The sequence below is a fragment of the Haliotis cracherodii genome, unplaced genomic scaffold, assembly GCF_022045235.1.
Source record: "Haliotis cracherodii isolate W230 unplaced genomic scaffold, xgHalCrac1.p SCAF_7, whole genome shotgun sequence".
Classification (NCBI taxonomy): Eukaryota; Metazoa; Mollusca; class Gastropoda; order Lepetellida; family Haliotidae; genus Haliotis; species Haliotis cracherodii.
The window spans coordinates 27,962,368-27,990,243 of record NW_027266330.1 but is presented as its reverse complement, the minus strand read 5'-3'; the positions used below and the strand labels follow the sequence as shown (position 1 = coordinate 27,990,243).

The following is a 27,876-nucleotide window of genomic DNA, read 5'->3' as shown; positions in this document are numbered from 1 at the left end:
AACACACACGCGACATTAAACCCCATTTCATCTCAATACCGGGTATGGCGCCTCAGTTATAGCAAAACGGTCCTGACATCTGCTGCGCATAGAACTGCATGACAAGCTCCTGTAGTTTTGTTTATGGTATTGCCTGCCATTCTTGTGAAGAAATCCCACTTAAGGTCGTCCGGGTGAGGATGGTTGTCTTGGACTGCTGTTCCCAAGACACCCCACCGACGTTCTATTGGCGCCAGGTCCGGTGAATATGCAGGTCACTGCATAACGGGAACACACGTGTGTCTGAGATAGTCTGTGAGAACACGAGTGTGGTATGTTCTCGCATTAAGTTCCTTAAGGGTATACCAGTTTGGCGACCCGTGAAGATCCGGGGTAGAATAGGTCTTCAGCAACCCATGCTTGCTGTAAAAGGCGACTATGCTTGTCGTAAGAGGCGACCAACGGGATCGGGTGGTCAGGCTCGCTGACTTGGTTGAGGCATGTCATCGTATCTCAATTGCGTAGATCGATGCTCATGATGTCAATCACTGGATTGTCTGGTCCAGACTCGATTATTTACAGACTGTCATCATATAGCTTAAATATTGCTGAGTGCGGCGTTAAACAACAAACAAAACAAACAAACACAGTGTTAACCATGTATTTGATATAGGCATTTAGAAGCGAACACATGGACATGAACGATAGTCTGACACGGTGACTTCGATTTACTGTAAACGTTTTTTAGCATAAATAAGTTATACCTGGACGACCAAGGTGCCTGGACATGGGTTACACATTGCAACTGTCCGTGGTCACGTGGGCTCCATTCTGAGAAAGCCATGCTATGCTGGACTTTCCCTGTGAAGAATGTGGTCAGTAGATATAGGGGTGTATTTTGCTGGTCCGAATGTTCCGAGTAGTGGGGAAAGTATAACCTTCCGCATTCATGGTGAAGTGTAAGAATGAGTTGCGGGTGCTGGCCACACCCAATGATACCCCAGTTACCGTAGAAAGGCAGTTGTAGTGTCAGCTGAGGTCGTCTGGATGTCTGATCTCGTGTGTCATATATCAGTAGATACAAAATACCTTTCGGTTTGAAGTATGTAAATAGCGGTTACAAATACATCTAGACCATGGGTATTTCAGAAATATTAAATTTGATCTTAGGCAATCTCTGCGTGTAAAGTTGTGATGTTGTTGAACGAATGGGAGCCGTTTGCTGCAGTCTGGTTGAAAAACGTAATTAAATGGAATTAGAAGACGGCAAATCTAAACTGGTGCCACTTTTGGTACGCTCCGCACACTTAGCACTTTTAGCCAACAGGCGGCGACCAAAAAGTGGTACCAACCTGTATCATATCCGGTCATAGGTGCGCATGCGTAAAATCCTTATTACTGATGCCGAGTTACTTTTTTATCGCACATTTTAATACCTTCTGAAATGTGAATGTGCAAGAATTCCGATCGCGCCGTAAGGGGTCTACCTCTGACTATTCAATTACGCAGATATGTAGAATATTATTTTTTCTGTCCGAGGGCTTAAACGAGTGAGCGATATACACATGCACAAAGGAAAGTGGCATAACTCCGCAATGTTAAGCACTTGGTCATTCTAACTTGAATCTCTAGATGGAAACTTGCTACAATGTATTCTCGTATTGTTTTCTTCACGTAGAACAAAACTGTTTCAACACAAATTTCGGTATTGAAACCATATACGTTTAGGTATCATCACAAAGTATAAAAATATAATTCGTACTACATAAAGATTGAATGAATAGCGAAATAGTAAGTATTTAATAAAAACTCCCAAAGTTAAAGAACCCAAACATGTCCTCACGATCAGAGGAAAAATATCATGTGGACACAATAACAAAGTTATAATCAGAAGTCAAACATTTAAACTTCAAATTACACAGGAGGAAGAAAGCAGAACAGTTCCTTATGCATGGTCCCTTTGAAACAAACGTCACAAACTAACGTTTAAGACAAGGCCTAGTTCATTACCCTGACTGCATGACGTTCTGCATTAAGGAGCTAAAACAAGGACTTGTCGGCTCGGGGTCAGTATACTATGTTTAAGTGGGGTATTCATGTTAAACTGCGGCATTTCTGAACGGGCTTGCACTAAAAAATCGTCATTTGTCCGGACTAGAACAAGCATCCGAACGAACACACGTGCATGCACGTCGCTCTTAAAGTGCAATTATCTTGGACGCGACATTAAACCCCATTTCATCTCAATACCGGGTATGGCCACCTCAGTTATATAGCAACACGGTCCTGACATCTGCCGCGCATAGAACTGCATGACAAGCTCCTGTAGTTTTGTATATGGTATTGCCTGCCATTCTTGTGAAGAAATCCCACTTAAGGTCGTCCGGATGAGGATGGTTGTCTTGGACTGCTGTTCCCAAGACACCCCACCGACGTTCTATTGGCGCCCGGTCCGGTGAATATGCAGGCCACTGCATACTGGGAACACACATGCGTTTCAGGAAGTCGGTGATAACACGAGTGTGGTATGTTCTCGCATTAATTTCCTGAAGGGTATACCAATTTGGCGACCCGTGAAAATCCGGGGTAGGATCGGTCTTCATCAACCCATGCTTGCTGTAAAAGGCGACTATGCTTGCTGTAAAAGGCGACTATGCTTGTCGTAAGAGGCGACTAACGGGATCGAGTGGTCAGGCTCGCTGACTTGTTTGAGGCATGTCATCGTATCTCAATTGCGTGGATCGATGCTCATGATGTCAATCACTGGATTGTCTGGTCCAGACTCGATTATTTACAGACCGTCATCATATAGCTTAAATATTGCTGAGTGCGGCGTTAAACAACAAACAAAACAGACAAACACAGTGTTAACCATGTATTTGACATAGGCATTTAGAAGCGAACACATGGACATGAACGATACTCTGAAACGGTGACTTCGATTTACTGTAAACGTTCTTTAGCATAAATAGGTTATACCTGGACGACCAAGGTGCCTGGACATGGGTTACACATTGCAACTGTCCGTGGTCACGTGGGCTCCATTCTGAGAAAGCCATGCTATGCTGGACTTTCCCTGTGAAGAATGTGGTCAGTAGATATAGGGGTGTATTTTGCTGGTCCGAATGTTCCGAGTAGTGGGGAAAGTATAACCTTCCGCATGCATGGTGAAGTGTAAGAATGAGTTGCGGGTGCTGTCCACACCCAATGATACCCCAGTTACCGTAGAAAGGCAGTTGTAGTGTCAGCTGAGGTCGTCTGGAAGTCTGATCTCGTGTGTCATATATCAGTAGATACAAAATACCTTTCGGTTTGAAGTATGTAAATAGCGGATACAAATACATCTAGACAATGGGTATTTCAGAAATATTAAGTTGGATCTCAGGCAATCTCTGCGTGTATAGTTGTGATGTTGTAGAACGAATGGGAGCCGTTTGCTGTAGTCTGGTTGAATAACGTAATTAAATTGAAGTAGAAGACGCCAAATCTAAACTGGTGCCACTTTACGTACGCTCCGCACACTTAGCACTTTTAGCCAACAGGCGGCGACCAAAAAGTGGTACCAACCTGTATCATATCCGGTCATAGGTGCGCATGCGTAAAATCCTTATTACCGATGCCGAGTTACTTTTTTATCGCACATTTTAATACCTTCTGAAATGTGAATGTGCAAGAATTCCGATCGCGCCGTAAGGAGTCTACCTCTGACTATTAAATTACGCAGATATGTAGAATATTATTTTTTCTGTCCGAGGGCTTAAACGAGTGAGCGATATACACATGCACAAAGGAAAGTGGCATAACTCCGTAATGTTTAGCACTTGGTCATTCTAACTTGAATCTCTAGATGGAAACTTGCTACAATGTATTCTCGTATTGTTTTGTTCACGTAGAACAAAACTGTTTCAACACAAATTTCGGTATTGAAACCATATACGTTTAGGTATCATCACAAAGTATAAAAATATAATTCGTACTACATAAAGATTGAATGAATAGCGAAATAGAAAGTATTTTATAAAAACTCCCAAAGTTAAAGAACCCAAACATGTCCTCACGATCAGTCGAAAAATATCATGTGGACACAATAACAAAGCTAAATTCAGAAGTCAAACATTTAAACTTCAAATTACACAGGAGGTAGAAAGCAATACAGTTCTTCATGCACTGTCCCTGTGAAACAAACGTCACAAACTAACGTTTAAGACAAGGCCTAGTTCATTAGCCTGACTGCATGATGTTCGGCATTAATGGGCTAAAACAAGGACTGGTCAGCTCGGGCTCAGTATTCTATGTTTAAGTGGGGGTATTCATGTTAAACTGCGGCATTTCTGAATGGGCTAGCACTAAAAAATCGTCATTTGTCCGGACTAGAACAAGCATCCGAACGAACACACGTGCATGCACGTCGTTTATAAGTGCAAAATTATCTTGGACGCGACATTAAACCCCATTTCATCTCAATTACGGGTATGGCCGCCTCAGTTATATAGCAACACGGTCCTGACATCTGCTGCGCATAGAAATGCATGACAAGCACCTGTAGTTTTGTTTATGGTATTGCCTGCCATTCTTGTGAAGAAATCCCACTTAAGGTCGTCTGGATGAGGATGGTTGTCTTTGACTGCTGTTCCCAAGACACCCCACCGACGTTCTATTGGCGCCAGGTCCATCGAATATGCAGGTCACTGCATAACGGGAACACACGTGTGTCTGAGATAGTCTGTGAGAACACGAGTGTGGTATGTTCTCGCATTAAGTTCCTTAAGGGTATACCAATTTGGCGACCCGTGAAGATCCGGGGTAGGATAGGTCTTCAGCAACCCATGCTTGCTGTAAAAGGCGACTATGCTTGTCGTAAGAGGCGACCAACGGGATCGGGTGGTCAGGTTCGCTGACTTGGTTGATGCATGTCATCGTATCTCAATTGCGTAGATCGATGCTCATGATGTCAATCAGTGGATTGTCTGGTCCAGACTCGATTATTTACAGACCGTTGTCATATAGCTTGAATATTGCCGAGTGCGGCGTTGAACAACAAACAAAACAAACAAACACAGTGTTAACCATGTATTTGATATAGGCATTTAGAAGCGAACACATGGACATGAACGATAGTCTGACACGGTGACTTCGATTTACTGTAAACGTTCTTTAGCATAAATAGCTTATACCTGGACGACCAAGGTGCCTGGACATGGGTTACACATTGCAACTGTCCGTGGTCATGTGGGCTCCATTCTGAGAAAGCCATGCTATACTGGACTTTCCCTGTGAAGAATGTGGTCAGTAGATATAGGGGTGTATTTTGCTGGTCCGAATGTTCCGAGTAGTGGGGAAAGTATAACCTTCCGCATTCATGGTGAAGTGTAAGAATGAGTTGCGGGTGCTGGCCACACCCAATGATACCCCAGTTACCATAGAAAGGCAGTTGTAGTGTCAGCTGAGGTCGTCTGGATGTCTGATCTCGTGTGTCATAATATAATATCAGTAGATACAAAATACCTTTCGGTTTGAAGTATGTAAATAGCGGATACAAATACATCTAGACGGTGGGTATTTCAGAAATATTAAGTTTGATCTCAGGCAATCTCTGCCTGTAAATTTGTGATGTTGTAGAACGAATGGGAGCCGTTTGCTGTAGTCTGGTTGAAAAACGTAATTAAATGGAATTAGAAGACAGCAAATCTAAACTGGTGCCACTCTTGGTACGCTCCGCACACTTAGCACTTTTAGCCAACAGGCGGCGACCAAAAAGTGGTACCAACCTGTATCATATCCGGTCATAGGTGCGCATGCGTAAAATCCTTATTACCGATGCCGAGTTACTTTTTTATCGCACATTTTAATACCTTCTGAAATGTGAATGTGCAAGAATTCCGATCGCGCCGTAAGGAGTCTACCTCTGACTATTAAATTACGCAGATATGTAGAATATTATTTTTTCTGTCCGAGGGCTTTAACGAGTGACCGATATACACATGCACAAAGGAAAGTGGCATAACTCCGCAATGTTAAGCACTTGGTCATTCTAACTTGAATCTCTAGATGCAAATTTGCTACAATGTATTCTGGTATTGTTTTCTTCACGTAGAACAAAACTGTTTCAACACAAATTTCGGTATTGAAATCATATACGTTTAGGTATCATCACAAAGTATAAAAATATAATTCGTACTACATAAAGATTGAATGAATAGCGAAATAGTAAGTATTTAATAAAAACTCCCAAAGTTAAAGAACCCAAACATGTCCTCACGATCAGACGAAAAATATCATGTGGACACAATAACAAAGTTAAAATCAGAAGTCAAACATTTAAACTTCAAATTACACAGGAGGAAGAAAGCAGAACAATTCCTTATGCATGGTCCCTTTGAAACAAACGTCACAAACTAACGTTTAAGACAAGGCCTAGTTCATTACCCTGACTGCATGACGTTCGGCATTAAGGAGCTAAAACAAGGACTTGTCGGCTCGGGGTCAGTATACTATGTTTAAGTGGGGTATTCATGTTAAACTGCGGCATTTCTGAACGGGCTAGCACTAAAAAATCGTCATTTGTCCGGACTAGAACAAGCATCCGAACGAACACACGTGCATGCACGTCGCTCTTAAAGTGCAATTATCTTGGACGCGACATTAAACCCCATTTCATCTCAATACCGGGTATGGCCGCCTCAGTTATATAGCAACACGGTCCTGACATCTGCCGCGCATAGAACTGCATGACAAGCTCCTGTAGTTTTGTTTATGGTATTGCCTGCCATTCTTGTGAAGAAATCCCACTTAAGGTCGTCCGGATGAGGATGGTTGTCTTGGACTGCTGTTCCCAAGACACCCCACCGACGTTCTATTGGCGCCCGGTCCGGTGAATATGCAGGCCACTGCATACTGGGAACACACATGCGTTTCAGGTAGTCGGTGATAACACGAGTGTGGTATGTTCTCGCATTAATTTCCTGAAGGGTATACCAATTTGGCGACCCGTGAAAATCCGGGGTAGGATCGGTCTTCAGCAACCCATGCTTGCCGTAAAAGGCGACTATGCTTGTCGTAAGAGGCGACCAACGGGATCGGGTGTTTAGGTCGCTGACTTGTTTGAGGCATGTCATCGTATCTCAATTGCGTAGATCGATGCTCATGATGTCAATCAGTGGATTGTCTGGTCCAGACTCGATTATTTACAGACCGTCATCATATAGCTTAAATATTGCTGAGTGCGGCGTTAAACAACAAACAAAACAGACAAACACAGTGTTAACCATGTATTTGATATAGGCATTTAGAAGCGAACACATGGACATGAACGATAGTCTGACACGGTGACTTCGATTTGCTGTAAACGTTCTTTAGCATAAATAGCTTATACCTGGACGACCAAGGTGCCTGGACATGGGTTACACATTGCAACTGTCCGTGGTCATGTGGGCTCCATTCTGAGAAAGCCATGCTATGCTGGACTTTCCCTGTGAAGAATGTGGTCAGTAGATATAGGGGTGTATTTTGCTGGTCCGAATGTTCCGAGTAGTGGGGAAAGTATAACCTTCCGCATGCATGGTGAAGTGTAAGAATGAGTTGCGGGTGCTGTCCACACCCAATGATACCCCAGTTACCGTAGAAAGGCAGTTGTAGTGTCAGCTGAGGTCGTCTGGAAGTCTGATCTCGTGTGTCATATATCAGTAGATACAAAATACCTTTCCGTCTGAAGTATGTAAATAGCGGATACAAATACATCTAGACAATGGGTATTTCAGAAATATTAAGTTGGATCTCAGGCAATCTCTGCGTGTATAGTTGTGATGTTGTTGAACGAATGGGAGCCGTTTGCTGCAGTCTGGTTGAAAAACGTATTTAAAAAGAAGTAGAAGACGCCAAATCTAAACTGGTGCCACTTTTGGTACGCTCCACACACGTAGCGCTTTTAGCCAACAGGCGGCGACCAAAAAGTGGTACCAACCTGTATCATATACGGTCATAGGTGTGCATGCGTAAAATCCTTATTACCGATGCCCAGTTACTTTTTTATCGCACATTTTAATACCTTCTGAAATGTGAATGTGCATGCAAGAATTCCGATCGCGCCGTAAGGGGTCTACCTCTGACTATTCAATTACGCAGATATGTAGAATATTATTTTTTCTGTCCGAGGGCTTAAACGAGTGAGCGATATACACATGCACAAAGGAAAGTGGCATAACTCCGCAATGTTAAGCACTTGGTCATTCTAACTTGAATCTCTAGATGCAAATTTGCTACAATGTATTCTGGTATTGTTTTCTTCACGTAGAACAAAACTGTTTCAACACAAATTTCGGTATTGAAATCATATACGTTTAGGTATCATCACAAAGTATAAAAATATAATTCGTACTACATAAAGATTGAATGAATAGCGAAATAGAAAGTATTTTATAAAAACTCCCAAAGTTAAAGAACCCAAACATGTCCTCACGATCAGACGAAAAATATCATGTGGACACAATAACAAAGCTAAAATCAGAAGTCAAACATTTAAACTTCAAATTACACAGGAGGTAGAAAGCAATACAGTTCTTCATGCACTGTCCCTGTGAAACAAACGTCACAAACTAACGTTTAAGACAAGGCCTAGTTCATTAGCCTGACTGCATGATGTTCGGCATTAATGGGCTAAAACAAGGACTGGTCAGCTCGGGCTCAGTATTCTATGTTTAAGTGGGGGTATTCATGTTAAACTGCGGCATTTCTGAATGGGCTAGCACTAAAAAATCGTCATTTGTCCGGACTAGAACAAGCATCCGAACGAACACACGTGCATGCACGTCGCTCTTTAAGTGCAATTATCTTGGACGCGACATTAAACCCCATTTCATCTCAATTACGGGTATGGCCACCTCAGTTATATAGCAACACGGTCCTGACATCTGCCGCGCACAGAGCTGCATGACAAGCTCCTGTAGTTTTGTTTATGGTATTGCCTGCCATTCTTGTGAAGAAATCCCACTTAAGGTCGTCTGGATGAGGATGGTTGTCTTTGACTGCTGTTCCCAAGACACCCCACCGACGTTCTATTGGCGCCAGGTCCAGTGAAAATGCAGGCCACTGCATAACGGGAACACACATGCGTTTGAGATAGTCGGTGATAACACGAGTGTGGTATGTTCTCGCATTAAGTTCCTTAAGGGTATACCAATTTGGCGACCCGTGAAGATCCAGGGTAGGATAGGTCTTCAGCAACCCATGCTTGCTGTAAAAGGCGACTATGCTTGTCGTAAAAGGCGACTAAAGGGATCGGGTGGTCAGGCTCGCTGACTTGGTTGATGCATGTCATCGTATCTCAATTGCGTAGATCGATGCTCATGATGTCAATCACTGGATTGTCTTTTCCAGACTCGATTATTTACAGAGAGCCGTCACAGCTGGAATGCTGCTGAGTGCGGCGTTAAACAACAAGCAAACAAAAACACAGTCTGGTAATAACCACGTTGTAAGGTGTTTGCTGTAGTAGTGCGCTGATTGGGGGCTAGGAGAACAAGGTAGCGGTAATCACTTTGTGAAGTACACCTTGGACGCCCAGAAAGGACGTCTGACAGTGGCTATAATACGGGGCCAATGGGAATGAATGACAGATAGGGATACCTGCAGTCTCCCGCCCACCTGACCTATAGAGATGCAATCCTGACTCCAAGCAATAGCTCTGTCATGGCCACAAATGCCCATCATCATCGCATTCTCATAGGGAGAACATGCATATGCATCCCCATCATCAGCACGTGCATGTGCTGGCCATGACGATCGTGGGCGCTGTCTCTACTAACTGGTGAAAGGGTAGCGTTCAAGTGACCCTGACTTTGTTATATTGTTTTCTGTGACTGCAAATCGTCCCCCAAACCGTGCCCCTGTGATCAGTAATATCGCAGACATGTGACAAGGTGACTCACAATTGATAGGCCGTGTGTTGAAATACCCGCCTCCCACGCTTATTACGGATTACTTGTGGTCACATGATTGAATCGGGTGTTCCTTAACTGTATATGGGTAGTATATGTAAATAAGTCCCCAGATTCCCAAGTTCACGCGATATTTCACTCATGTTGCCCAATTATTAATGAAATAATGGTCTTATCATTAAATGTACTGGATTACAACTATTCTTGTGATGTTTTGGCCTGTTTAATGTTTCAGTCGACGCCAGGGAAAGACGACATTGGTATATATATTAATATACATCACGCTTAATTTTCATTCAAAGAACAAAAACCTTTTGATTTCTAACACAGAATTAGATTTGTTTGTCTGTGATGACCGCGGTCTGTAAATAATCTAACATGCTGACTCGGTTGATGCCTGTCATCGTATCCCAATTGCGTGGACCGATGCTCATGATATGAATCACTAGATTGTCTGGTCCAGACTCGATTATTTACAGACCTCCGACATATACCTTGAATATTGCTGCGTGCAGCGTTAAACAACAACAACAACAACAACAACAAAGCATGCTATCGTACCCACACAGCGTGAAACATAACATCAATCACAGGCTTGTCTGCTCCAGATTCGGTCATTTGCTATATTATATTTGTCATATAGCTGGAACTATGCTGAGAACGACGTCATCAACAAATAAACAAACAAAAAAGATTTAAAAAATCTTCATCTGCACACATTGTGAAAGTAAACACATGTATATATTAATTTGAATTGGACAATGTATCGATCTGTTCTAATACAGCAATCACGTGTTATAAAGTAATTAACCCTTGATTTGACCTTCGTATGTGACTTGTATTTTAAGGTCGACAGATACGAGAGACATTCTCAAATTTTTAAGTTGTATCACGAAACGAAAATGACATGACACCACCCAGTCACATGCATGGCGCGCAGAGGTATGTCTTGTTTTCGTGTTGATGGAGAAATGTTTAATGAAGTTGGATATCAGTACTGAGTTAGTCTTAACAAAAAATAAAATGTGCACTTAACATAGTGACGTAGGTATTACATGCTTTCTTTAGGGAAATCAAAGCCTTTATTAAAATTTTGATGAACAAGTGATGTATTCAATGGATGATTTTATTTCTTTCATTACAAGGACCAAAGGACTTAGATTGTGATGACGATTATACAACATAAAACCTCTGTATAATGGTAGGTAAGTATATACACAATAGCACATCATCTAATCATGTAGGTGTTTGCACAACGCCCTTAATCTTTTCCCGGTTAGTATTTACTGATAACGCACCCATTAAAATAAATAAGGCGTTTTCAAGTACTTGTCATCTTATTCACATTTAGTCTACTTTATACTTCTTCAGCGTAACGTCATGTTTATCGGAAGTTTGTAGATGTGTCATATTACATGTACATATGAGTCGCCGACTTGATGACACAACAAATAGCTGTACACATGCTGTTATCTTCTTGCGAAACAGTGGGAAACCAATCAAGGGCGGATAACTCTTACCGCTTAACCTCAAACTGGTTGCGACAGCTTTCGTGCCCATAACTTTAGACATTTCCAAGTCGGACCGAAGCCACACCCTCGGGATAACTGTCAAACTTGTGGCCGCCTTCCTGCTTTTTATGCCAACAGAATAAGGTAACTGCACGTCCATGTACGATCTTAATGTCTTGTGGGGGCTTTAAGAATGCTCTATGAAACGTGATGATGAAAAGTAGCCCAATCATGCCAATGGAAGCGTCAGTAGGAGTATCTAGGCCATTGCGAAAACCGTTCGTTTTTATAACTGCCAGCTTAGTTACCGTATCGGCTCCCTCACTCCTGCGAAAATGTTTATATGCGGGTTTTTAAAACATTGAATTCGATTAATTGCATATTCTGTGATGGAAGATCTGTATGAACAGATTATTTTCGCACGCATGAATAATTCTACACCATAATTCATATATCATTAAATGAGAGTTCGTCACGCCCGACTGTCACTGTCAGATGCGTGTTTTGCATGCCTTTGACTCATCCGACATATGTGCACGTTTCAGAAACTGTTTTAATCCTTGCCGGTGTGTTAAGCATGTTAAGCGCTGCGTGTTCGTGTATGATTTGTGTTATAACCTGTTGCAAAATGTTCCAACAACAACAACATTGTTTTACAGTAATCCATCCACCCACAACACTGAGGCAATCATTGCAAATAAACTGTCTGGATCTCATTTAGTTCAGTCATACATGTATACATCTATCCATCAATTCTTCCTGAATATAAGTAAGATCTTTGAGGTTTACTGAACGCTTCAGATTCAGTCTATTTTTACAATACAACCAAATTTACCTGTGATCGATGTTAGTAGTACAGTCAGGGCTCGATTTAAGGATCTTGATTTAAGTTGAAACCTGGTGCATTGTGACAAGAAAACTTATATGCACCAAATTGTTCAAAGTCGAAACATTGCTACAAACTAAATAAATAAAAACTCAAATCTCTGATACAGTTAGTACTTACGTATACTGTTATTCAGCAACCCATGCTGGTCGTAAAAGGGGACTATGCTTGTTGTAAAAGGGGACTATACTTGTTGTAAAAGGGGACTATGCTTGTCATAAAAGGGGACTATGCTTGTCGTAAGAAGCGACTAACAGGATCGGGTGGTTAGGCTCGCTGACTTGGTCGATGCATGTCATCGTATCCCAATTGTGTGGATCGATGCTCATGATGTCAATCACTGGATTGTCTGGTCCATACTCGATTATTTACAGAGAGCCGTCATAAAGCTGGAATATTGCTGAGTGCTGCATTAACCAACTAACAAACAAAACAAACCTTACTGTTACAGTACTTTTGCATCAATGACATCAATGGCAACCATCATATAGTACATCTTCCCGAGTTAACTGTCTATAAAAGTCCAGTTTCCACCCTTACCGAAGTAGGCTGGTATTATGGAGTTACATTTTGGCTGGACTAACGAGTCTATGCATAGTCCAATCAAAATTGCGCAATGAAATCAAAATCCGGTTCATTCAATGTTGTGCAGATTTCGGTCGATTGCAGGATTAGCAAAGCATGTGCACCCCCAACTCGTTGTCAGCAGATATTTCCCAAACCTTCTCACGTTTTTAATCAAGGTGCTCACGTGATTTGATGCATTTCGCGATGTAAGACCCGTTTTATCATAATATAGATCTTTATCATTGATCAGATTGTCCTGACTGGGCGCCACCATTTTGTGTGAAGCAAACGCAAGTGATATGAGAGGTGGAATCTGATTGGTCCCTAGGAGAGGCTTAGAAGGAACATAACTGGTAATAGCCACTGGTGGCGCTACGACCGAGCCCAGTAATTCCAGCCTAGTTCGGCAAGGGTGGAAACTGGACTTTTAAAGTCAGTTTACTCTCTTGCCTCGGGAAGATGCATATAGTGGTAATGCATAATGATTTATCATTAGATGTATAATCTAAATATCATATTGTGATACAGTGTTTATCTTCAGTGATAGATGAAGTTACAGTTTGGAATCACAACTCAGTGCCAGTGCTCATGAATATCAGCATCACTGCTCCAAGCACATCCTTCAGCTCTGTGTTTAGCAAGTTGATGTTTGCTTCCTTGTAACTTGTAGCCTTTGGGTCTTAGTCATCCACAAAGCTGCTACAAGTAATGGTTAGTCAAGAAGCAATCCTGAAAACTTTTTATCAGTGTTCCCGCTGGCTTTTATAACTTCTAGTCCTGGTGGATTGGCAACTCTAAAAATTACCAGTCCCCACCAATTATTGTCTGTCAGTCCCAACTTTCAACAAATAAAACAGCGTATGAAAATTACCTGGCTTTAATTCCATCAACATCATGTTTAATGCAATGATGTTATCTCTGAAGTAACTTTGTTCGATCTGCACGTCATTCACACAAAGTCCAGTCGCGAATTTCTCCTCTTTTTTTTAATATTACGTGACTAAGTCGCTTAAAATAAATATTTAACCTCGAAGCAAGGCAAAATGTTATTTCCTTCCACTATGCTTGACAAGCTGACTTTGTTAGAAAAATATACTTATATGGATATCACCTATGTTTTGTTCCATAACAAAGATTTATAAGGTACTCTATTTGCCGGTCCACAGGGAATGGCTGAGTCACATGAGTTACCAGTCCAAGGCTAATTTTACTGGTAAAAAACTGGTAATTATCGGTAAACAGGAACCCTGTTGATATGCAATTGTTGCATGTAGACATAAATTTTAAGTTGCATTTTTCAATAATGGGTGGCACTGGTGCATGTTTTATATAGCTGAATCCAGCCCAGCCCTGGACTGGCTGAAGTTTAACTTTCATTTTTGAATATTTCAGAAATAAATTGTACAAATGGCAATATTTGGATGTAAGCCAGTTGATCTAAATGCTCAACTTCAGACATCACAAAGGTTGTCCCAAATTGGTCGCTGTGACAATGATGTAAAGCGCCTGTAAGCATCCTAGCTGGAACTAGACACTATGTAGAATATATTATTATTATGATTATTGTTACTCTTATCTGGGTCTCTACAGTGTGTATTATTTGCAAGTTGAAAATATTTCATGTCTAGTTGCTATAGGTTATAATTGCAAGGCCGTAGTTAACTTTTTTTGACGGGGGGGTAAAGATTATTCATTTCTTATTCAAGTTAACTTTCACATGAAAAATGTTTTCAATAAAAAATCCAGGAGGGCAACTGCTCCCCCTGCCCCCTGGCTGGCTACGGCACTGAATTGTCTTTGGTATCAAGTACACTCCTCAGATATCCAGTGTATTATTTTACCGTTCCATTTTGATAATATCCTGGATTCATTTATCATCATGTCCTCACTTCTAAAGGGACATAATTACCTCCATCACTCCTACGTTTAAACTTGCACAGAATTCCTCTTGCTCATGAGAGTAATTTGATTGGACGTCTGTTCTCCCTGAGAAAGGGTCCAGGGTATTTATCAGAACAAAATAGAGATTACACTGGATAAACAAAAATGCTGACCTGAACAGCTTTTGTATCGTGTGGATTAAAATAAAGGTATTTAAAACAAGTGCTAGTAACAAGACGATTTTGCCATCAAATCTTGCTACTTTGCAGAAAGAATAGCTTCTGCAATGATTTACATGGCAATGAAGTGTTGACAGTGAGGGGCAGTAACTCACACGGGCGGTGGGGTAAGCCTCTTGGTTAAAGAGTTTGCTTGTCACGCTGAAGGCCTGCGTGCGATTACCCACATATGTACAATGTGTGAAGCACATTTCTGGTGTCGCCTGCTGTGATATTGCTGGAATATTGCTAAAAGTGGCACTCACTCACTCACTCACTCAACCCCACTGACTCACTCACTCCAGCCACATCAACAAATTCCTCCTTCTGAACTGAATTTTGTGGTTGGAAACCCTGTAAACCCAACTATTATTATTATTATTATTATTATTACTGGGTCTTGTTTCACAAAGCGGTTCATGAGCACATCTACACCTGCACAGAGGCCGATATTTGGCACAAAATCTGTGGCAAATGTCAGTAAAAATTCCCAGATGGAAATAAAAAATTCTCAATCCATGTTAATGTTTATCAGTTTTATTACTACAGTACTGATATTTGGATTTGATGTTTATTTGAAACATATTGCATATGCACTGATGGATATTGTAATTTGAGACATTAGCAAAATTAGTTAAATCTGATATTTCTTGTTCCAGTAACAGATCTATATTTCACATATTTAAAAATATGAGGTATTTGGTCGAGTCAAGAATGTAATGAATATGTGCAAAAAGGAAAGAAGAAATGTGAAGCTCATCTTGCATTTTAGCTGGAAGAGATAATTTCACTTGGTAGAACAGTTAATCTCATTTAAATCAGACCTTAACTCTCACTACCGCTAAACAAAGATCTGAAGACATCCCATTAAGGGTCACGTCAGAACGACCTTTCATCCGACTAATCAGAGCGTCGCTTACCACATTATGAAAGTGACAGTCGGAATGTGATTTCTAATCATGCAACCTCGAAAACTTTAACACATGGTATTCTGAACGATAGTTACGCGTTTAATGACTGAATCCATACAATCTAGACCATCTATTAGCCATTCAAGAATGTTCTTTTGTTGAGGTTTCAAATTTGTAATCGATAATTTGTCAAAATATGTTTCGAAGCGTAGTCGCTAATTTGAAATTAGTGCCGTAAAGCACGACCAATAAACAAGAAATGGCTTTAATGTTTAGCTTTACAATTTTGCTTTCAATGCCATATTCACCTGTGAGCAGTCAAGCGGAGTAGTCATGACTCAAAGAAAATCACAATTTTGTCCAAAATTATGCTTTTTGTCCAATTTGTCTGCCCAATTTGCATTCGTCACCACTCGCCCCTTTCCGTAACCTGCAAGAAGACTCGTCCCCCTACTAATGGATGTTATGTGCGAAAATACGACAAACCAATCAGAATGCGCCCATTATTTCAAGTTCTTCGTCAAAGAATATTTTTTTTATTTTACATACGTCTTGCATCTAAAAATATACCAAAGACACAGTTCAGTGTGTTCAATCATACTGTATAATTCCGCATGTCCAGATGTGTTTTATATTGCATCTGAAATATATATAATCTATGGGGAAATGTAAGTGAACCATTACGCAACGAGTTGACAATTGTCTTAGGTATGCCCGTTTGCGCTAAGACGGAACCCGGTCGCAAAAATGGCCATGAGCGGGGCACGAGTCGCTATTCGACTTGTCCCGGAATAACACGAGTTGGTCACGAATGCCCAATTTGGAATCCTAGATAAATCACTTTATCATATAATGGGTAGGTTTCTCGGCAGGATAAAGCCAAGTATAAGGAATAAACACTATGTATTTAGCTCGCCAAGGCTCGCTAAATACAATATTCCTAATGCAGGATATTTACCATCCCCCAAACACACTCTATGCTTGTTTTAAGAGGCGACTAACAGGGTCGGGTGCTCCGGCTCGCTGACTTGGTTGATGCATGTCATCGCATCCCAATTGCGTGGATCGATGCTCATACTGTCAATCACTGGATTGTCTGGTCCAGACTAGATTATTTACAGACTGCCCTCATATAACTGAAATATAGCTGAGTGCAGCGTTAAACAACAAACAAACAAACATCAAACATTGTATTAGCGATGGGCGTAAGTTCATATTTACAAAATGATTAACAAACGAATCATAAATCATGACAGCGATTGTCATTAATGTTTGATTGCTTCTTGTTTAACGTTGCACTCAATAACATTCTTCCTGTGTCATATATGACGATGGCATGTAAATAGATGAATCCAGTGATTGATATCATGGCGTTAAACAACAAACCAACCAAACCAACCAACCTTTAGTTGAAATCGCTTATCAATACCTATTGATTTGTTTGTGAATGTGCTCTCACAAGTATGCCATCTGGAATACAACCGCCTTGAGCATTCTCCTTTGTTGGGTCTCCTATTGATTGTAGTATGTTTGTGATGGTTATTCATACAGTTGAACTTGAAGTACTTCACTATACATATAGCATTGTGATCAGAGGAATTGACTGTACAGTCATGTAAACCGACTGTTATCAAGTTGGTATTGGTGTCATTCTGACTCAAGGATAAATTACATGGGCGTGTAGGAACTTTTTTTTTTTGTCACTGGGTTTTATGTAGGCATTTAATGTTTACATGTTCATAATCATATCAATTTTGTCAAGAAGAGGATTTTGTTTGTGTCAATGGCCGAAATATTGATTTTTTCTCTTGATTTTTATTTTAATTTTATACACATCTCGATTGTAATTGTGAAAAAAGCATTTACCATGTTTAACATGTTTAAGCAATCACATTAAAATCTTTTACTCTTGTATGATACCTCTCAGCGTGAAGATCTGAAGCCACCTCCATATGGTGAACAGGAAGTGAACTTTCACCTCCTAATCTAAATGCGTGGGTTCTTGAGCCAATCAGAGGCTGTATTTTTAATAAGATTTGGCTTTATTTCTTTACCATCTACATTCTGAAATTTTGATATGTACAAATGAAAACCCACACAGAACACAAATATTCCCTCAACGGTTACCCCTTTCAGGTCTAAATGCCATGTGATCAGAAATGACGGGGTGTATAAAATGTCCGTAACACAATTATGGCATTGTCTTATTTATGTATATTTAGAACTTGATGTTTTGTTTCATTTTCAAGATACAGAGATCAGATATGCTGGTCTGAATGCTTGGCAAATAGCGTCATTAATAACATGGTAAATAACTAGTGGTGTAACGATACGGCGATACAGTATTGTATCCCGATGCACAGCCCACGATACGATGCATCGATTTGGAAAGCATGTATCGTGATACATACGATATTTTCATAACACAGTTTTACCTACCGTATTTTCTTGAGTATAGTGCACACTTTTTTTCCAATAAACACAGCTGTGTAGAAGGGGTTGCGCATTATACACGAATTAATGAGTTTTGATGTTTTTCCCCCATGGAAAGACATTACCGTGAGCACGTAACACCAAAAATACCATGTCAACAAATCCATACTGAAGTTTGCAAAATATTCATGTAATTACACTGTCTGGCTATAAAAAAAGTGTTCTTTGTATATCTGGACTCATGTTTGTAACTTATTTCATTAATTTTATTCAAAATTCCTTTTAATATTGTTTTAATTAATTTCGGCGAAATCGTGTGTGAAGTGATCGGAAGATCGCACAACTCACCGTTATTTACAGCAACCACGGTCAGATTACCGCTATTGACGCCTTGAAAGGAATTTTAGTTGACAGAGAATGGATACATATATCATAAATGCCATACTTTGATTCGTTAAAACTTTTTGTTGGACGATTCTATGTCAACACGTAATTCTCGCGGTCACGCGATCATGTGCATGGGAGCCTTGACGGTGACTGGTCAGACTGGTTCCATGTAAAAAATAATACCCGGCAATAGCGATCAGCTGCTTTGCTTAGGCTTATTATTTTTTGAAATATGTTTAGTATAAGCTGCATCTAAATTAACAATATATTGGAATATACTATTCCTGATAAAAAAAATAGTTTCAGATACAACTTTTGCCGATCCTTGCATTAAAATACTGTAAAGTTATATCATTGGGTGTGTCTTGACCGAATCACCGGTAGATTCCAAGAAAACATGTGTACATGTACAGCTGATTGCTGTGTCCGGCTTAGTTTACGAGAAAATACACAGGGTAATCTCAATCCCTGGATATGAAACAATGCCTAGCTGAACAAAAAATACAATTTAAACGGTAAATCAACATGTCTGGTGATTTTTTATCTCAAATTTTGAATTTGTACTAACGAAGTTTCTCATCACCCGTTCGTTTGCCGGACTTCGCTGAAGGTGTACGGTGTAATTTTTTTCTGCGCATAATGTTCAAATATCTTTCTTTCCAAAATATTGAATCCGCTAGAGGGGCGTGCGCATTATACATTGGTGCGCACCATACTCAAGAAAATACTTGAAAAACATAGCGGGTACAGCTTTTTTTAAAAGGGGGGTGCACAATTAAGATTTATTTATTGTCTTTGGTGGTAATTTATAATATACAGAAATAAAGATTTTTTTCGAAATAAAAAGGGGGGTGGGGACAGGGGGGGTGCGCCGATGAAATACGTTTTACAGTTTCAAAGCCGGTTTGTTGTTTCAGTAAAACATACTGTATTGCTGACAATTTGCTTTAACAGTAAATAAACACCATATATCTTCTTCAACTGTACTTGTCACATCTTTTAGATAGCAGAAAGACATCAACTTGGCTTAGCTTGTACCAGTAAACACTGTATCGTGATACGTATCGTATCGCGACCCTCTCGTATCGTTACACCTCTATAAATAACATTATTATTAACATGGTAAATAACATTAAAAACATGGTAAATAGCACCATAAATAACATGGTAAATAACTTCATTAATAACAAGGTAAATAACATCATTATTAACATGGTAAATAACATTAAATACAGCAAATTAATAACATCATTATTAACATGGTAAAAAGCATCAGAAATTGTAGCTTTTTACGTGATTGTAAGTGGAAAGGAGAGGTGTATCAGTCAAGATACCTACTGTTTAAACAACAGAAACCATGGCAACGAGACCAGCAGTGTGGTATAAATGATGATACCTGTTGTGATGTCACGTTAAAAACATGACAGTGGCTATGGAGAGATGCAGTGTATACAGCTTGTTGACACAAGAATGATATTTGATGAGGATGTATGTTTAGCAAACAGTTTAGGAACAGTTAGAAGCATCTAGGACATCAGATCTTGACAGAGAGAGGTATCTATTAGGAGTGGTAAGTGTGTGAGTTTGGTTTTGAACAGTCTTTCAGTTATATCATGGCGTGTTAGCTTTATGTTGTGGGAAGGCCTGAAGTGATCCAGGTCATAGACATATTGTTGCTAACAAACCTAGAGGGTTAGAATAGGTCTTCAGCAACCCATGCTTGCTGAAAAAGGCGACTATGTTTGTCGTAAGAGGCGTCTAACGGGATCGGGTGGTCAGGCTAACTGACTTTTTGATGAGTGTCCCAATTGCGAGAATCGATGCTCATGATGTCAATCACTGGATTGTCTAGTCCAGACTCGATTATTTATAGACCGCCGTCATATAGCTGGAATATAGCATGGTGCGGCATTTAACAAACAAACAAACAAGACAGACCTAGAAACAACTACTTTGAGTAAGTTACTTTAATACATCATTGCACCAATATGCTGGGTGGGTACGCAGGTAGTAAATTTGGACTCGTCCTAGCACTAATTTGAACTAAGTTTGTCCTCTATCTGCTGATCTCTTACAATTCTTTTGAACTGATGTATTATTGTGTGAGTTTCCCCCTTTGTCAGAAGTCTAAGTGCCAAGGGCGTGTATTACAGCAAATGTGGTATGTGAATTATCAGTACACACAATGATCGTGGTACATGTGTTATATATATACTCACACTGATGAATGTAACAAGGCTTTTGGTCACGACTTTATAATCTATTTTCCTGACATGTTTACCAGTATACTTCCTTGTGTATTGTATCTATCACATAGACTGGTATACATTTCATGTACATTTTATGTCAATATCAAGTCTAACATGGATATATGTTCACATATTTCCCTTTATTATGCCTCAAAGTGAGATTGATCGATCAGAGAGCAGAACTACTGATCCCACATGAGCCCGTATACCGTCAGTAAAAATCCAAGATGGTTGTTACTGACCTGATATGAGACCATCAGTAACAGCCATTTTGGATTTTCTGACCACCTCACATACTTCAATTCTGGTACAGAAATTCACGGATCACGCTTGTGACTTTAATAAAGATTATATACTCCCACCAACCCACTCACTCGATACACCACTCACTCACTCGATACACCACCCACTCACTCGATACACCACTCACTCATTCATTCGATACACCCATCCACTCACTCGATACGCCGCTCACTCACTCGATACACCACTCACTCACTCACTTGATACACCCACCCAATCATTCGATCCACCGCTCACTCACTCGATACACCACCCACTCATTCGATACACCCACCCACTCACTCGATACACCATCCACTCACTAGATACACCACCCACTCACTCAATACACCACTCACCCACTCACTCGATACACCCACCCACTCACTCGATACACCACCCACTCACTCGATACACCCACCCACTCACTCGATACACCACCCACTCACTCAATACACCACCCACTCACTCGATACACCACCCACTCACTCAATACACCACCCACTCACTCGATACACCACCCACTCACTCAATACACCACCCACTCACTCGATACACCCACCCACTCACTCAATACACCACCCACTCACTCGATACACCCACCCACTCACTCAATACACCACCCACTCACTCAATACACCACCCACTCACTCGATACACCCACCCACTCACTCAATACACCACCCACTCACTCGATACACCCACCCAATCATTCGATCCACCGCTCACTCACTCGATACACCACTCACTCACTCGATACACCCACCCACTCACTCGATACACCCACCCACTCACTCGATACACCACCCACTCACTCAATACACCACTCACCCACTCACTCGATACACCCACCCACTCACTCGATACACCACCCACTCACTTGATACACCCACCCAATCATTCGATCCACCGCTCACTCACTCGATACACCCACCCACTCACTCGATACACCACTCACTCACTCATTCGATACACCCATCCACTCACTCGATACACCGCTCACTCACTCGATACACCACTCACTCACTCACTCACTTGATACACCCACCCTCTCACTCAATACACCACCCACTCACTCGATACACTCACCCACTCACTAGATACACCACACACTCACTAGATACACCATCCACTCACTCTATACACCCACCCACTCACTCGATACACCACTCACTCACTCATTCGATACACCACCCACTCACTAGATACACCACCCACTCACTCAATACACCACTCACCCACTCACTCGATACACCACCCACTCACTCGATACACCCACCCACTCACTCAATACACCACTCACTCACTCATTCGATACACCCATCCACTCACTCGATACACCGCTCACTCACTCGATACACCACTCACTCACTCACTCACTTGATACACCCACCCACTCACTCAATACACCACCCACTCACTCGATACACTCACCCACTCACTAGATACACCACACACTCACTAGATACACCATCCACTCACTCTATACACCCACCCACTCACTCGATACACACTCATTGGCTTCCCTCTTGCTGAAACCAGACTGTGGCTTGATTTGTTGGTTCAAAATAGCTTTAGCAGTTGATGGAGGAATGTTCCAAACACAGGGAAAATAAGAACCTATTGAATCTGCCTTGTGTGCAGTGAGATTAGTATTGGAATATACATCATGTACATGGGGATTCAGAAATTGTAAAGGGTTTTATTGAGCTGTGAAAAGGAAGAGCCACAATTTCTCATTTCCAGATGCTAAGGGTTCATATGACATGAGTAATGACAACACAGTGAAGTTCCAAAGGGCATGAGTAATGACAACACACTGAAGTTCCAAAGGGCATGAGTAATGACAACGCACTGAAGTTCCAAAGGGCATGAGTAATGACAACACACTGAAGTTCCAAAGGACATGAGTAATGACAACACAGTGAAGTTCCAAAGGACATGAGTAATGACAACACACTGAAGTTCCAAATGACATGAGTAATGACAACACACTGAAGTTCCAAAGGGCATGAGTAATGACAACGCACTGAAGTTCCAAAGGACATGAGTAATGACAACACACTGAAGTTCCAAATGACATGAGTAATGACAACACACTGAAGTTCCAAATGACATGAGTAATGACAACACACTGAAGTTCCAAAGGGCATGAGTAATGACGACACACTGAAGTTCCAAAGGGCATGAGTAATGACAACACACTGAAGTTCCAAAGGGCATGAGTAATGACAACGCACTGAAGTTCCAAAGGACATGAGTAATGACAACGCACTGAAGTTCCAAAGGGCATGAGTAATGACAACACACTGAAGTTCCAAATGACATGAGTAATGACAACGCACTGAAGTTCCAAAGGACATGAGTAATGACAACGCACTGAAGTTCCAAAGGGCATGAGTAATGACAACACACTGAAGTTCCAAAGGGCATGAGTAATGACAACACACTGAAGTTCCAAAGGACATGAGTAATGACAACACACTGAAGTTCCAAAGGACATGAGTAATGACAACACACTGAAGTTCCAAAGGACATGAGTAATGACAACACACTGAAGTTCCAAAGGACATGAGTAATGACAACACACTGAAGTTCCAAAGGGCATGAGTAATGACAACACACTGAAGTTCCAAATGACATGAGTAATGACAACACACTGAAGTTCCAAAGGACATGAGTAATGACAACACACTGAAGTTCCAAAGGGCATGAGTAATGACAACGCACTGAAGTTCCAAAGGACATGAGTAATGACAACACAGTGAAGTTCCAAATGACATGAGTAATGACAACACACTGAAGTTCCAAATGACATGAGTAATGACGACACACTGAAGTTCCAAAGGACATGAGTAATGACAACGCACTGAAGTTCCAAATGACATGAGTAATGACAACACACTGAAGTTCCAAAGGACATGAGTAATGACAACGCACTGAAGTTCCAAATGACATGAGTAATGACAACACACTGAAGTTCCAAAGGACATGAGTAATGACGACGCACTGAAGTTCCAAAGGACATGAGTAATGACAACACACTGAAGTTCCAAAGGACATGAGTAATGACAACACACTGAAGTTCCAAATGACATGAGTAATGACAACACACTGAAGTTCCAAAGGGCATGAGTAATGACAACACACTGAAGTTCCAAATGACATGAGTAATGACAACGCACTGAAGTTCCAAAGGGCATGAGTAATGACAACGCACTGAAGTTCCAAATGACATGAGTAATGACAACACACTGAAGTTCCAAAGGACATGAGTAATGACAACACACTGAAGTTCCAAATGACATGAGTAATGACAACACACTGAAGTTCCAAAGGGCATGAGTAATGACAACGCACTGAAGTTCCAAATGACATGAGTAATGACAACACACTGAAGTTCCAAAGGACATGAGTAATGACAACGCACTGAAGTTCCAAATGACATGAGTAATGACGACACACTGAAGTTCCAAAGGACATGAGTAATGACAACGCACTGAAGTTCCAAATGACATGAGTAATGACAACACACTGAAGTTCCAAAGGACATGAGTAATGACAACGCACTGAAGTTCCAAAGGGCATGAGTAATGACAACACACTGAAGTTCCAAAGGACATGAGTAATGACAACACACTGAAGTTCCAAAGGACATGAGTAATGACAACACACTGAAGTTCCAAAGGACATGAGTAATGACAACACAGTGAAGTTCCAAAGGACATGAGTAATGACAACGCACTGAAGTTCCAAAGGACATGAGTAATGACAACGCACTGAAGTTCCAAAGGACATGAGTAATGACAACACACTGAAGTTCCAAATGACATGAGTAATGACGACGCACTGAAGTTCCAAAGGACATGAGTAATGACAACACACTGAAGTTCCAAAGGGCATGAGTAATGACAACGCACTGAAGTTCCAAAGGGCATGAGTAATGACAACACACTGAAGTTCCAAAGGACATGAGTAATGACAACACACTGAAGTTCCAAATGACATGAGTAATGACAACACACTGAAGTTCCAAAGGGCATGAGTAATGACAACACACTGAAGTTCCAAAGGGCATGAGTAATGACAACGCACTGAAGTTCCAAAGGGCATGAGTAATGACAACACACTGAAGTTCCAAAGGGCATGAGTAATGACAACGCACTGAAGTTCCAAAGGGCATGAGTAATGACAACACACTGAAGTTCCAAAGGACATGAGTAATGACAACGCACTGAAGTTCCAAATGACATGAGTAATGACAACACACTGAAGTTCCAAAGGACATGAGTAATGACAACACACTGAAGTTCCAAAGGGCATGAGTAATGACAACACACTGAAGTTCCAAAGGACATGAGTAATGACAACGCACTGAAGTTCCAAATGACATGAGTAATGACAACACACTGAAGTTCCAAAGGACATGAGTAATGACAACACACTGAAGTTCCAAATGACATGAGTAATGACAACACACTGAAGTTCCAAAGGACATGAGTAATGACAACACAGTGAAGTTCCAAAGGACATGAGTAATGACAACACACTGAAGTTCCAAATGACATGAGTAATGACGACGCACTGAAGTTCCAAATGACATGAGTAATGACAACACACTGAAGTTCCAAATGACATGAGTAATGACAACACACTGAAGTTCCAAAGGACATGAGTAATGACAACGCACTGAAGTTCCAAATGACATGAGTAATGACAACGCACTGAAGTTCCAAAGGGCATGAGTAATGACAACGCACTGAAGTTCCAAAGGGCATGAGTAATGACAACACACTGAAGTTCCAAATGACATGAGTAATGACAACACACTGAAGTTCCAAAGGGCATGAGTAATGACAACACACTGAAGTTCCAAAGGGCATGAGTAATGACAACACAGTGAAGTTCCAAAGGACATGAGTAATGACAACACACTGAAGTTCCAAATGACATGAGTAATGACAACGCACTGAAGTTCCAAAGGACATGAGTAATGACGACGCACTGAAGTTCCAAAGGGCATGAGTAATGACGACGCACTGAAGTTCCAAATGACATGAGTAATGACAACGCACTGAAGTTCCAAAGGGCATGAGTAATGACAACGCACTGAAGTTCCAAAGGACATGAGTAATGACAACGCACTGAAGTTCCAAAGGACATGAGTAATGACAACGCACTGAAGTTCCAAATGACATGAGTAATGACAACGCACTGAAGTTCCAAAGGACATGAGTAATGACAACGCACTGAAGTTCCAAAGGGCATGAGTAATGACAACACACTGAAGTTCCAAAGGACATGAGTAATGACAACGCACTGAAGTTCCAAAGGACATGAGTAATGACAACACACTGAAGTTCCAAAGGACATGAGTAATGACAACACACTGAAGTTCCAAATGACATGAGTAATGACAACACACTGAAGTTCCAAATGACATGAGTAATGACAACACACTGAAGTTCCAAAGGACATGAGTAATGACAACACACTGAAGTTCCAAAGGGCATGAGTAATGACAACACACTGAAGTTCCAAAGGACATGAGTAATGACAACGCACTGAAGTTCCAAAGGACATGAGTAATGACAACGCACTGAAGTTCCAAATGACATGAGTAATGACAACGCACTGAAGTTCCAAAGGACATGAGTAATGACAACGCACTGAAGTTCCAAAGGGCATGAGTAATGACAACACACTGAAGTTCCAAAGGACATGAGTAATGACAACGCACTGAAGTTCCAAAGGGCATGAGTAATGACAACACACTGAAGTTCCAAAGGACATGAGTAATGACAACACACTGAAGTTCCAAATGACATGAGTAATGACAACACACTGAAGTTCCAAATGACATGAGTAATGACAACACACTGAAGTTCCAAATGACATGAGTAATGACAACACACTGAAGTTCCAAATGACATGAGTAATGACAACACACTGAAGTTCCAAATGACATGAGTAATGACAACGCACTGAAGTTCCAAAGGACATGAGTAATGACAACGCACTGAAGTTCCAAAGGACATGAGTAATGACAACACACTGAAGTTCCAAAGGACATGAGTAATGACAACACACTGAAGTTCCAAATGACATGAGTAATGACAACACACTGAAGTTCCAAATGACATGAGTAATGACAACACACTGAAGTTCCAAAGGGCATGAGTAATGACAACACACTGAAGTTCCAAATGACATGAGTAATGACAACACACTGAAGTTCCAAAGGACATGAGTAATGACAACACACTGAAGTTCCAAAGGACATGAGTAATGACAACACACTGAAGTTCCAAAGGGCATGAGTAATGACAACGCACTGAAGTTCCAAAGGGCATGAGTAATGACAACACACTGAAGTTCCAAAGGGCATGAGTAATGACAACACACTGAAGTTCCAAAGGACATGAGTAATGACAACACAGTGAAGTTCCAAAGGACATGAGTAATGACAACGCACTGAAGTTCCAAAGGACATGAGTAATGACAACACACTGAAGTTCCAAAGGACATGAGTAATGACAACACACTGAAGTTCCAAATGACATGAGTAATGACAACACACTGAAGTTCCAAAGGGCATGAGTAATGACAACACACTGAAGTTCCAAATGACATGAGTAAT

At 41.0% G+C, this 27,876-nt stretch overlaps 2 protein-coding genes across 2 annotated transcripts in view; one reads left to right on the top strand and one right to left on the bottom strand.

Moving 5' to 3' along the window:
* The window catches only part of LOC139447553 (uncharacterized), a 52,210-nt gene that overhangs the window by 13,480 nt on the left and 10,854 nt on the right, over nucleotides 1-27,876 (bottom strand). The window lies entirely within an intron of this gene.
* The window catches only part of LOC139447554 (phospholipid scramblase 2-like), a 44,526-nt gene continuing 27,938 nt past the window's right edge, over nucleotides 11,289-27,876 (top strand). The window contains exon 1 of the mRNA XM_071228957.1: nucleotides 11,289-11,566. The gene's annotated coding sequence lies outside the window, so the exon portion shown is untranslated. The remainder of the gene's footprint in view (nucleotides 11,567-27,876) is intronic.